The following is a 12,706-nucleotide window of genomic DNA, read 5'->3' as shown; positions in this document are numbered from 1 at the left end:
CTGGGGACCTTTTTCTACTCCTTCTCTGACTGGTGCTAAATATTTTCTCACCATTGTAGATGATTTTTCCAGATGTACTTGGGTATATCTCATGCATACTAATAGTGAAACATGCAAATTTCTCAAATTCTTTGCTTCTCATGTTATAACTCAGTATTCTACCAAACTTCATATCCTCTCTACCGGTTCTTTCCTACCTATCTTACCAGTCTTAGAACGTATCCAATCAGACAATGGTACTGAATTTTTATCCAATGAATTTCAGGCTTGGATACATGCAAATGGTATTCACCATCAGCGCAGTTGTACTTATACTCCTCAACAAAATGGGGTGGTTGAGAGGAAACATCGTCATCTATTGACTGTTGCTCGGGCTCTTCGTTTTCAGGCCAATTTGCCTATTTCTTACTGGGGTGAATGCATTCTCACTGCAACATATCTCATCAATAAAATGCCAACTCCAATACTATCTAAACGTTCTCCTCATGAGGTCTTATTGGGTACGAAACCTAACTATCGTCATTTACGTACTTTTGGTTGCTTATGCTATGCTCGCAACACTAAGATCACACGTAAATTTGATTCCCGTGCTATGCCAGGCGTCTTTCTTGGTTATCCATATAACCATAAAGGTTATATCATTCTTGATCTATCCACAAAATTCACTTTTGTGTCTCGTGATGTTGTTTTCCATGAGCATATTTTTCCTTTTAAGGATGCACAGATTTCCACTACTGACATTTTTCAGCCTGTTCTTCAGGATGACTTTGTATATGACGATTCAACTTCTTCTTTGGAATTGCAATCGTCTCTTCCACCTACTGATTCTCCGCTGCAGTCCACTGCTGTCTCCTCGTCCAATACACATTCTCCGACACCTTCTCTGTCACATATGGACACTGCAGTTGATCCAACAACAGTTTCTTCCCCTACTGCTGCTGAGCCTGAACCTATTTTACGTCGTTCTACACGTGAATCTTGTCTTCCTTCACATCTCAAAGATTATATTTGCTCTGTGAAGCAATGTAAGTCAACTACTCCATATCCTCTTACAAGTTGTATTTCGTTTACTCAATTCACTCCCCAACATCGGGCTTTCATTTTATCGGTTCTCACTAATGATGAACCACGAACCTTTTCTGAAGCTATTAAAATTCCAGAATGGCGCACTGCCATATTTAAGGAACATATGGCTTTGGAGGACAATGACACTTTCACCATTACTGATCTGCCTCCTGGCAAAACTGCCATTGGATGCAAATGGGTTTTTAAAACCAAATATCGACCAGATGGTACAATTGAACGTCGTAAGGACCGTCTTGTTTCTAAGGGTTATACGCAACAAGAAGGCATCGATTTCCATGACACCTTTGCTCCCGTAGCCAAGCTGGTTACTGTTCGTGTTCTTTTATCAATTGCTGCCATTCATAATTGGTCACTCCATCAACTTGATGTTAACAATGCCTTTTTACAGGGTGATCTTGAAGAAGACATTTACATGAAGATCCCTCCAGGTTTCCACAAGCAAAGGGAAACTCGTGTTTACAAGCTCAATAAATCTTTATATGGCCTTAAACAAGCTTCTCGCCAATGGTTTTTTAAATTTTCTTCCGCTCTTCTTCATGCAGGTTTCACCCAATCTCATGCTGATTACTCTCTTTTTACTTTCCATTCTGGTGCAATTTCCATTTACGTTTTGGTTTATGTTGATGATATTTTTATTACTGGTAATAATGATCCTGCTATTCAAGACCTCAAGCACAAACTTGAATCTCAGTTTTCTCTCAAAAACCTTGGTCGCCTACAATATTTCTTGGGCCTTGAGGTATCACGTTCTCCCAAAGGCATTTTACTTTGTCAACGCAAATATATTCTTGACATTGTGACTGACTGCGGTCTTTTGGGAGCTAAGCCTTCGCTTTCTCCAATGGAACAACATCTTAAACTACTGCCATCCTCTGGTGATCCTCTGTCTGATCCCAGTATTTATCGACGTCTCATAGGTCGTCTCTTGTATCTTCAGGTAACACGTCCTGACATTACGTTTTCTGTTAATTATTTAAGTCAATTCATGCAACAACCACACTCTGGTCATTTGGCTGCTGCATATCGTATTGTTCGTTATCTTAAAGGTACCGTTAGTCATGGTATTTTTTTATCTGCTTCTAGCTCTTTGTCTCTCTCGGGTTACACTGATTCTGATTGGGCAGGCTGTCCTACAACTCGTCGATCAACGACAGGTTATTTTACGATGTTAGGGGATAGCCCTATTTTTGGAAGTCCAAGAAGCAACCAACAATATCTCTTTCTTCTGCTGAAGCAGAATATCGTGCTCTTGCACGACTTACTTCTGAACTGTAATGGTTGCATTATCTTTTCACTGACCTTCATATCACTATTCCAAAACCTATTCCAATTTATTGCGATAATCAGGCTGCCATTCATATTTCTGCTAATCCTGTTTTTCACGAACGCACTAAACATATTGAAATAGATTGCTATTTCGTACGTGACAAGCTCCTTTCTGGTCTTATCAAACCTACTTATCTACCGTCAGCTTTACAATTAGCCGATCTTTTTACCAAGCCGCTGGGAGTGGATCATTTTCTTCGCCTTTCTAGCAAGTTGGGACTTCGTGCAGATGGTCCTCAGCCTCCAACTTGAGGGGGGGTATTAGATATGTATATATTCTACACGGGAGGTTTAACAGCTGTGTATATAGTCTGCATCGTCGGCAGTCCTTGTATAGTCCACGTCTTCAGGAATATGGTTATACTTCCGAGTCTTTTGCATCTTTGGTTATTGTAACAAGTCCTGTATACTCGTTTTATCTGTTAGGTCTTTCATTCTTTGTAACTAGTATAAATACTTAATGTAGAACAATCTGTATTGTGTGAGAAATTAATAAAATCAACTCTTTAGAATTATGACCTAGGTCCTAGAATAAAAAATTCTCATTATATGTAACTGTTCAATAAATGGATCTTTATATGTGGATATGTGAAGTCACACTTTTGTTGTAACTCCTGCTCACATTTGGTGTAAATTCACAACTAAATCCATGTATTATAATCAAGAACCAGAGGAAGTTATCTTTACCCCGAATTGTACAAGTGGAATGCAGATAATTGCTTTAGAATAGGTAATTGAGACCTCCTTAAAGATTATGCTTGCTGCTTAGTAACATTATGGAAGCATATGGATCGAACTGATTCATCTTTATTTTACTACTTACTAGCATTTTTAGTTCTTCATTTTTCTTCACTTCTGAGTTTCCTGGGCTTCTTATTTTTTTGAATTTTTCTGTACTTACTGAACACTTAGTTGTTGATGGTAGGGTTTGGGAGATGATATTGTCAGTCATGCAATATTGAAGCTATCAAGTCTGCAGCTCTGGAGTTATTTGTCTTACAGCCGTTTCAGGTAGTGTCACTTTTTCTAATTTGAGTTAGTGAGGTGCAAGTTTCTCTTCGTCACGTTTCCATTTATTTTACTGGATGATTTTAACTTAAAGATGGAGATGTGCTCCAATCCTAATCTACTAACGAAATGAAAAAAGCAGAAATGAGGAACAGGATTCTGATATGACAAAGGGTCCAGAGAAATAAAGGATTATAAATAGATATAGGCCTGATTTTCAGCCCGATAGATAATCATAGGCCTGTTTTTTTCAACTTTACAAATCTAGACCTCCATCCATGTTTCCATCCAAATCCATTACTTTTATCAATATCTCGGTCAATTCGGTCAATTTCTCCTCGGATGTGATGAGATAATGACACCCAAATTACTCATATACCCTTTAGACACGTGTATGACTATGGATGTTTGATCTTATAATAGGGGAACCCCGAGGACATTCAACGGATTGGATTATGGAAAATAAGATCACACGTGTTGTATGGATAGGCACGTGCATAATTAGTCTCCTCAGTAAAATCTTCCGTTGAAAATTCTCGAGATTATCTCGTCGTCTTATTTTTCCTTTCTTCTTCTCTTGTTCTTTCTTTACGACTCTGAGAGACAGAAAAAAAAAAAAAAAAAACCAAAGAACTATGACTTTATAAGGTATATAATTCAACTTCTTCTTTGACTTAATCTCCGAATTTGATTATCTGTTCAGTTAATTTTTTTCAATCATCAGTATTGTTTATTATTGAATTGAAGTTGAATTTGATCAGATTTCTTTGAGTTAAATTTGATCGATTTAAGTGATTGAGAAGCTTGGATTGTGTTCGTTAAAGTCACTGAGATCACAAGAAGAAATTCAAGTTGTTGGTGTTAGAAATGAAGCAGATCGATAAGAAGAAGGTGCTCTGAAGTTGATTTAGGTTTTCTGCTAAAATCTGGTGATGGGTTTACTATTGGTTGCTAGTATTGAAGAATAGAAGGTCAGGTTGAGGTTAGATTCAAGTTTGCATATGTGCTCGAAGGGTCCTGATGGAATTCAGGTAAAGAAGAAGGAATATATTGATAGTGGTACAGCTGAAATGAAGATTTGTTCGAATCTGTGATGAAATTGAGTAATTTCTGTTGTGATTTCTTGGGTGTTTAGGAAGAATTTATGTTACTGTTGTCCTACAAATGGATGAACAAAGAATGAGTTGGTTCGATTTAAGGTTCTCTATTGATTTAAAATTGAAAATGGTAGGACACGGGTCGTGGTTGTGATTGTCTCTGTGTAGGAAGATGAGAAGAATCTGATGCTTGTACAAGGATTGCAGAAGGAGTATGGAGTTACAGAGTGGTTGAATTATTGATGGTATTGGTGGATGAAATGGGTTTATATGAGTTGTTTTACAGGGATGTTGGAGGTACTGTTGGTGATTGAAGAAGCATGATAGGTTTTGATGTTCACAATATTGATTGCAGGTGGAACTGGATGGTTGTTGGCTGGGATTTGAGCTGACATTGCAGATTGTAGGTCTGTTCAAGCTGATAAAGAAGTGTTGGTGCTGTTGTTGCTTCAGGTGTTAAATGGTTTGATGCTTGTCTGTGTCACTGGTAGATTTAAACTTGCTACAATGGAATCAAGCTGAGAAGACATGACAGTGTGGGTGTTTGGCAGTGTTGTTGTGAGCTGGGTTCTGCGGAGGAAGTTGATTGCAGTTGAGTTGAAGTCATGTAACAGACGTAGGAGCTGGATAAAATGGAATGGTGGTGTATGGCTCAGATGGAGATGATATGCTTGTTGTGGCATATTAGCATTACTGAGAAGAATTTGCATGGAATGCAGAATGGATGTTGCAGCTGGTGGTTCTAATTGGCAGAATATATTCGATAATACTTATACTTTTGGGTGGATAAATTCTATATGAAATATGTTCATGAGCTTATTTGCCAACATGGGTACCTATCAGAATTGTTGTTGGAAGGATCTATTGTGTTTGTGCTGGCGAAAGAGATTGTGAATGGTGATGGTTGCAAGTTGTTGACTCAATGGCTACAACAAGGTAAGGCTCTCTGTACTGTTTGGCTACTCCTAATGCTAAATGAAAATGTTTATGGAGAAGTTCGGGAACTATTTTATGAACTGCATTACAGTGGAATTGAAGAGGTTTAAGTGTGTTTATAGGTTCGTTGATTTGCAACAGTGAGTTTTCTTCTATTACGCATTTTTATTTTTTGTTTTTATGATAATGGGTTAGATCGGTCGAGTAAGGGTCTGGAGTACAAGTGATGGGGGCCAGTCCGGAATGACATGTGTCAAACAGATGGTGATGTACAGGTGGTGACGTGTACACCGAGTTAAGAAGAAAATCAACGAGCTGAATAAGTATCAAGGAGTTGAAGGATTTAAAGGTCTTTTTATCCCACACTAACGGCATCAAAAAGGTAGATAACTGGCGTTAGCCGTTTTTTCAATAAAACGGTCAAAACTGGCCTAGATCAGAAAAGTTCAAAAAAAAACGGACCTATGGTTGTAACCCACACAAAAAACAGGCCCATATTTGTTTTTCATCCAACAATAAAAAGATTTTTTTTCTGGAAATTTCTGATGCCAAGAATAGAATTTTTTCGAGCGACGTGGTTAATCAGAGCTTCTGGTTGATTCTGACCCCACCATTTTTTTTTATTTTAGTAATATAATAAATTTTCAAACAAAAAATCTAGAAAAATATTTTTTTGCCCTACAGTATATTTTCATATTTAAATAAAAGTTATTTTATATACCAACTAAATCTAATAAAATTTCATAATATGCTAAAAATATATAAAAACCGGCTAGAATATATCTATAATCATGACGTATAACATACAAATTCATAGAAAAAATAAAAGTAAAATCACAACAATATATGCAAATTTTATCTAATCAATATTTCATCATAAAAGTAAATTAATCATAAAAATGTTCAATGTCCAATGTTCTCATCATAAAATTAAATCATAAAATAATAATCATAAAAATGTCCAATGTTCAATTACATTACACTATTTATAACTAAATTAAACTAATCTTAATTCCAATTCCAATCTATGAATAATTAGATTAACCATAATTATGACTTACAATTACAATTTCAGAAATCAAAATAAACTTTTGATCAAATTAATCTACAATCAAATAAAAATATAGGTGGATGCTTACCTGTAGATGATTTCTCTTCCACAAAAAATTGATTGTTATCCTGTCCAATATTTCAAAATACGAAATCAGTAACAAAAAATCGTGGAAGTATTTGAACATGATATTAAGCGGAGAACAAAAACTTATCATTATAAAATTTTTGATAAAAGAATTATTTGAACATGATGAATGAATTACATTCAATATTGTTTATTTCACACAAAAAACAAAAATTCTAATCCTAACTGTGCGAAAAAGATAACAAAAGTATTATCATTATTGTCCAAGATTATAAAATTATTGGTATTTTTCAACATAATTTTTCTGATTACATAAAATAAAATCGTTCCTAAACCGTGTGAAAAAAGATACTCAATATATTTTGTACATTTTGGTTGGGTCCAGATCGTCTGTGCCACTGCTTGGGTGTGCCCTATGTGCCACACCAATAGAAACACGGTATTTTCTCTTGGATTTGTAATATCTTCTTTAACTAATTAATTATCTTTCCTAATCGATTAGTGTTGTATAAATAGAAAATCTATTTAGTTAGTCATGGTTAATGAGAGGAATGATGTGGCGTGTTTCTATTGGTGTGGCACATAGGGCACACACAAGCAGTGGCACAGACGATCTCGACCCATTTTAGTTACCGAAAAGTATAAAAAACATAAATATTTTTTTGATACCGATTGATCTTATTTCCAAAACAAAACTAATTTTTTATGGCATGTTCCAGGTTTTGTGTCCTATATAAATCATTCGCGTGGAAGAAAAATTTCATTGTTACCACTTTGCTTTCTTCTTTTAAGACTTTACTGGGTTATCTTGATTTTTTTCTTACAATTTTAGGGTTCTTTGTCTGATCTATTTTTGTTGTTTGTTGTGCAGGTACGGTCGATCACGCGCCTATTGTAGTTGTAGTAACCGGGCATAATCAATCAATACGAAGGTATAAACTCGAGTATTATTAGATATCAAAAAGTGTATAATTTTACAAATAAAATTATTGTTTTGGTTTTGATATATACGATTAAAATCATTTTTTTTTTTGCTTTTTTTTTTTTGTTACAGAGGTAGGTAACTAATATTTGTTTTTGTTTGTATGATACATAGATTTGTAGTCCACAATTTTTTTTCTGGATATTAAGTGGAAAAGGATCTGGAAGTGTTTCTTAACCGTTTACAAGGTATTAAACCTCTTCACGTAGATATATCGGTAATAATCATCAAGTTCATGCAGTCTTCAGGAGTAATTACAATGCTATTTTTTTTCTTCCGAATTAGATACATTTTTAGGTGACACAACTGCAGTTTTATTTTTTTCGTATGACATTTATTACTATTTTTAGTTCCCATCTTTTCCCTCTTATGTGGCTTGCAGTTCTTAGTCCAGCATATCAAGACTCAACGTCCAGATTTGAAGGAACGCATAAGTGCTTCACTGGTAAAGGAGACAAATTAAAATACATTCCAGATATTGGGAGATCTTAGAATCAATTTTTTTGAAACAAAATCATAGAATCAATGATAAATAGTAGCTGAGAATGAAAGTAACTTTTTAGCTGAAAAACCCATTGATACGATTGAAATTTTTACTGTTGCGTACAAAGATTGAAAACACGCTACATTGTTTCTTGTCAGAAAAACTCTATCAGTTTTACTGTCTTTTTCACTCAAGTTATAATACTTCTCTGAGTTTATGTGTCTGCAAGTTTGTATTTGTTTTACCTCATATATTAAGCAAGTAATATAATCTTCATCGTTTTCTAACTGTTCTCAATTGTTTCAGGGTGGTAAAGGAGCCCTCTTGAACATTCTTTCAAAATATTCTTATGGTAAAGCTAGCTTCTTTTGTATTTGATTTTTCCATGCTTTTATTATTTTTCTTTTCTTTTGTTGTTTATGAGTAGATTTAATATTACAAAAATTACTTAACATGGCAATCATGATTTGCGAAAGCACTTCTTTGAGCATTTAGTTCAAATTTTAATTTATGATTCATGAAGCTAATTCCCTCTCTTCTCCTTTTGTGTGAGTTTATTGTTATGTTACACTAAGCAAGATCATTTACCTACTGAAATGTAAAAGTAAATTCACTCATTTATTTCCCACAAGTATATGATGTAAAACAGAAAAAAAACTAAGATGTGGCACGCTTGACAAACCCAATGCTTTTTTCTGTTCACTGATCAATAGCGCAGCAGTTGCAGGAAACAATTTATCAAGAAATCACAGTTTACATCATTGATGGTACAATATACTTTATGAGATGTAAGACAATATCAATCGATTATAAAAGTTACTCAATATATTGCAACTAAAAAAATAAAGTTTATTAAGAAAACTTATGGAAATATTTTTTACGGGTTAATGGTTTTGAATATTTACTCGGTTTTTACATCATTTTTATTGCCTTGATTAAATAGGTAACAAATGTACTAGCTATGTTATAAAATATTATGTTCCAATGTTTACTCGATTTTGGCATCATATGAATAAAATGATTTTGGATAAAAGGAGAAAGAAAATATTGAAACTTTGTAAATTGAGGTAATAGTTCATATGCAAATAGATATGTTTTGAATTTGATTTTTTTTAATTAATTATGATACTCTTTTCCGAACAAAAAGAAACAAATTAAGTCAATAATTGTCATACCAATGTGAAATGAAGAAATGCTTTATATCCACGAAAAACCATCGTTCCCTCCATCATGACAAAGATGATGCAAATTGTAGAATCTTTGTGCCCCATAATATACATATTCAACTAATCACATTAATTTTTTTTTTTTTACCTAAAACAGCAAAATCTAATAAACTCTTCTCAAATGACAAAAATAAATAAAGAAAGTAGTCTAATCATCGTAGTTAAATATTAAAATTAATAAATTGTATAAAATCATTCATAACAATTTAATCACAAAATTAAATCAATCATGAAAATAGAAAAATAATATAATGTCCGATTACACTTCTGCTAATTATAAACTCATCTTAATTACAACCAAATTTACTATTGCAATTCGAATAAAACTAAAAAACCCTTTGTCAAAAAAAAATTAGTGATTCAAATTTAATATTGAAAAACATAGAGTATTAGATGCGTGGATCGGAACACGCTTCCTCTTCCACAAAAATAATTAAACAATAATCTTAAAAATAGTCGAAATATAGAATCGTTAGTAGAAAATACTTAATATTGTCGTTTCGATAAAAGAAATTCAAGAATTTGTATTCTAAACGCGTAATTAATGATGGTTGATGAATATTTTTGGAGTAAAAATATTGCAACAGGTAAATATAGAGATATCCAAAGTTGCTATCCAAAATTTAATAAATTGCATGAATTTTATATTGCTTGATATTATTTCCAAAATGAAGATTTTTCCTTTTTGTGGTAACTTAATGTTGGAGAGTCGTGACTCTCTATATAAATCTCTCGAGAGAATGCCAGATTTGCGCTTTAGGGTTTTGTTGCCTAATTTTTTTCTTCTTTTCGTGTTGTTTGCTTTGCATGTTTCTCGAATATATAGCGTGCTGCTGATTGCGGTGGAGGTGGTTCTTTTGGAGATTTATGGCGATGAAAGAGACTCATGCGATATATATTTGTGTTTTGAGATTTTTTCTTGATATTGTTTATTGCAATTGTTGGTGATACCTTTTATCGGTTTTCATGGGTGAGCCGATGGGATTATTTGTTTTTTCTTTCCTTTCCTTTCCAGATATTTTATGTTTTGTTAAGAATAAGTCAATTTTGATTACATTGTCTCTCTTGGAGTTTATATTTGTTTTAACCCTTTTTGGTTCATTTTATTTTTTGCACATCAACTAAGATACATCAGTTTAGTCATTGGTTTATTAATTTTTTATATATAATAAACAGACCCGTACATCGCACGGGTGAAAAACTAGTATAATTAAAAATGGGGTTCCGAGCAATACCAACCGAGTCATAAGAGGATATAACTGTGAATATCTTCTTAGAGTTAATAGACCATTCCATAATGCCAGAAGCTGCATTGTTCAAACTAAAACTGGCATTTAATTCTATGCCCAATAGACCAATATTCTGACTCATTTTGGTACAAAAAGGAGTTAGTGAAACCCATGTTCTAGCAACCAACATAGTAGACTTGCTCACATGCATGAGCTGAATACTTCTGTTAAAGTCTTTGGTGCTTATGATTGACATCTGCTTTTCTGTTTGAGTTCATAAGGTTAGTAATTGGTGAAGTGCAGTTTCGAATGTCAAGGCTAGCTAATGTCTATTGAGTGCTCCGCTTGTTGAGGACATGTACTAAGAATTCTGTAGATCACTGTTTGTTTACAGTAATTCTGTGTTTCCAGGTTTCTGAGTCATGTTATTGCTGATGTTGCGGTTGTTCCCAAACGTCATTTGAGTGCTCTCTATAACCCCACCCAAGGGGATATTTTTGCACAGTTGGTTGATCTGCTATAGTTCTACGAAGGGTGTGAGATTAATGGTCATACTGGGACTCTGCTGTCTGGTGACAATGTTCTTCTTGCTCACTATTCTTGCGTACAAACTCTCCAGTTTTTGGCACTCAAGGTGTGTTGATCAGTGTTCATATGCAAACAATGTTATCTTTTTTCTAGGTATGAATTTCGCACTAGTCATACAATTGTGTGTATTTGTAGTTTACATTGTATCTCACCTATTTCATGTTTTGACCATTGTAGCTGAAAATACTTGCATTGGCTAGTGTTGAAAAAGCATACAATTAATTAACAAACGCGCTGTTCTTTACAAAAAATTGTATGTGCTTTCTCCAGAGGAGCTACAAGACTTGGTTGGCAATAAGGTCAGTGATCTACTTGTTATTTTCCTTGCTCATTTGCATACTGGTTATCTGTTTTATATACTGGTTGACACTGTTCTTCTTTACAGCTCAAGTTAGTGTCTAGCCGAGATCCCTGGCTGAGAGGGTTGGTTCCTCTTGAGGTCATGGTCTCCGTTTTTGAGAAACGTCATTCACTAAACGACGCTATTAATGCACTTCTGTTATACCTGAACGAACAGATAATGTGGGATGACAGCCTTGTTCCAAGTATTAATTACTCTGGCAGGGTGCCTGGCACTCCCAAAGCTAAGTCTACAGTTCCTTTATGATTATCTTTTGAAAAACTGCAATCTTTTCCTTCTTGAATTGATGTATGAAATGCGAGAAGATATTCCACATTTTCTTGCATAGATAAATATCGAGGGAGAAATGGGAGTGCCAATCAAGGAATTTAGGATCAAAAAGGTTAAACAACGTAACATATGAGTGGTGAAGCCAGCTTTTGTAACTGCAGATATTACATTCAGCATTTCTACATATAAAGCTTAAGTTAGGTATGAATGGATTTCACTTAAAGAGCATGATGTGTTATTTCTACTCTACATACGTCCTTCATTTAAGCCTCTCGGTTCAGAGGAAGCTGCAAAATCAACTGTACCGGAGAGGCTCGGCCTTCAGTTCGTATGTGGCTGAGAAGTTATTTCGAGCTGTTTACCTTTCATCTACATGGGATTACCAAACTTCTACATGTGAAATTTGGAAACCCTGCGATACATCTTTGGACAGGATCAGAATGATTTTTGGTTGAAATGGAAAAACATTGAACTATTGAAGGGAAGGAGAGAGGTCAAAGGCTCTTAATCTGACTTAAAAGATTTTTGGTCATGTTAACTCATACTAAATGATTTTTGGTCATGCTAACTCATAAATGATTTTTGGTCATGTTAAAAGATTTTCAATTTTCGTCATTTATGAGTTAGCATGTTACAATCTTTTCGGCATGGCAGACTATTCTCTTTACTATTTTGACACCTAGAAAATCAAACAAGCAATAATTAGAAGCAAATCCGCAATTAATTTCTGAGCTGCCGCATGCATGACAGCTTTTTCAAACATTTGCAAGATTTGCAAAAGTGAATGAAATCCGGCTCATAACATTCTCATTTATTTTGGAACATTCTAAAAGAACAAAAATAAGATACAATAAAAATTCGGAATGCTTTAAATATGGGTAAAATAAAAGAAAGTAAAAAAAAAGGTAAAAAAAAAAACAAGAGATTTTCATTTTAATTTCTGTTTCTCATGAAAATAATAAAATATATCTACGC

General features: G+C 34.2%; 1 long non-coding RNA gene across 1 annotated transcript; it reads left to right on the top strand.

Moving 5' to 3' along the window:
- Positions 1–4,044: 4,044 nt before the first annotated feature.
- LOC113347577 lies at positions 4,045–8,056 on the top strand. Its single transcript, XR_003359097.1, has 4 exons — positions 4,045–5,835; positions 7,463–7,523; positions 7,688–7,761; positions 7,956–8,056. It is a non-coding gene; the product is annotated as an uncharacterized LOC113347577 (long non-coding RNA).
- The last annotated feature ends 4,650 nt before the right edge of the window (positions 8,057–12,706 follow it).

This window comes from Papaver somniferum, chromosome 2 (assembly GCF_003573695.1).
Source record: "Papaver somniferum cultivar HN1 chromosome 2, ASM357369v1, whole genome shotgun sequence".
NCBI classification, from domain to species: domain Eukaryota; kingdom Viridiplantae; phylum Streptophyta; class Magnoliopsida; order Ranunculales; family Papaveraceae; genus Papaver; species Papaver somniferum.
This window is presented reverse-complemented; position numbering and strand designations above follow the sequence as displayed.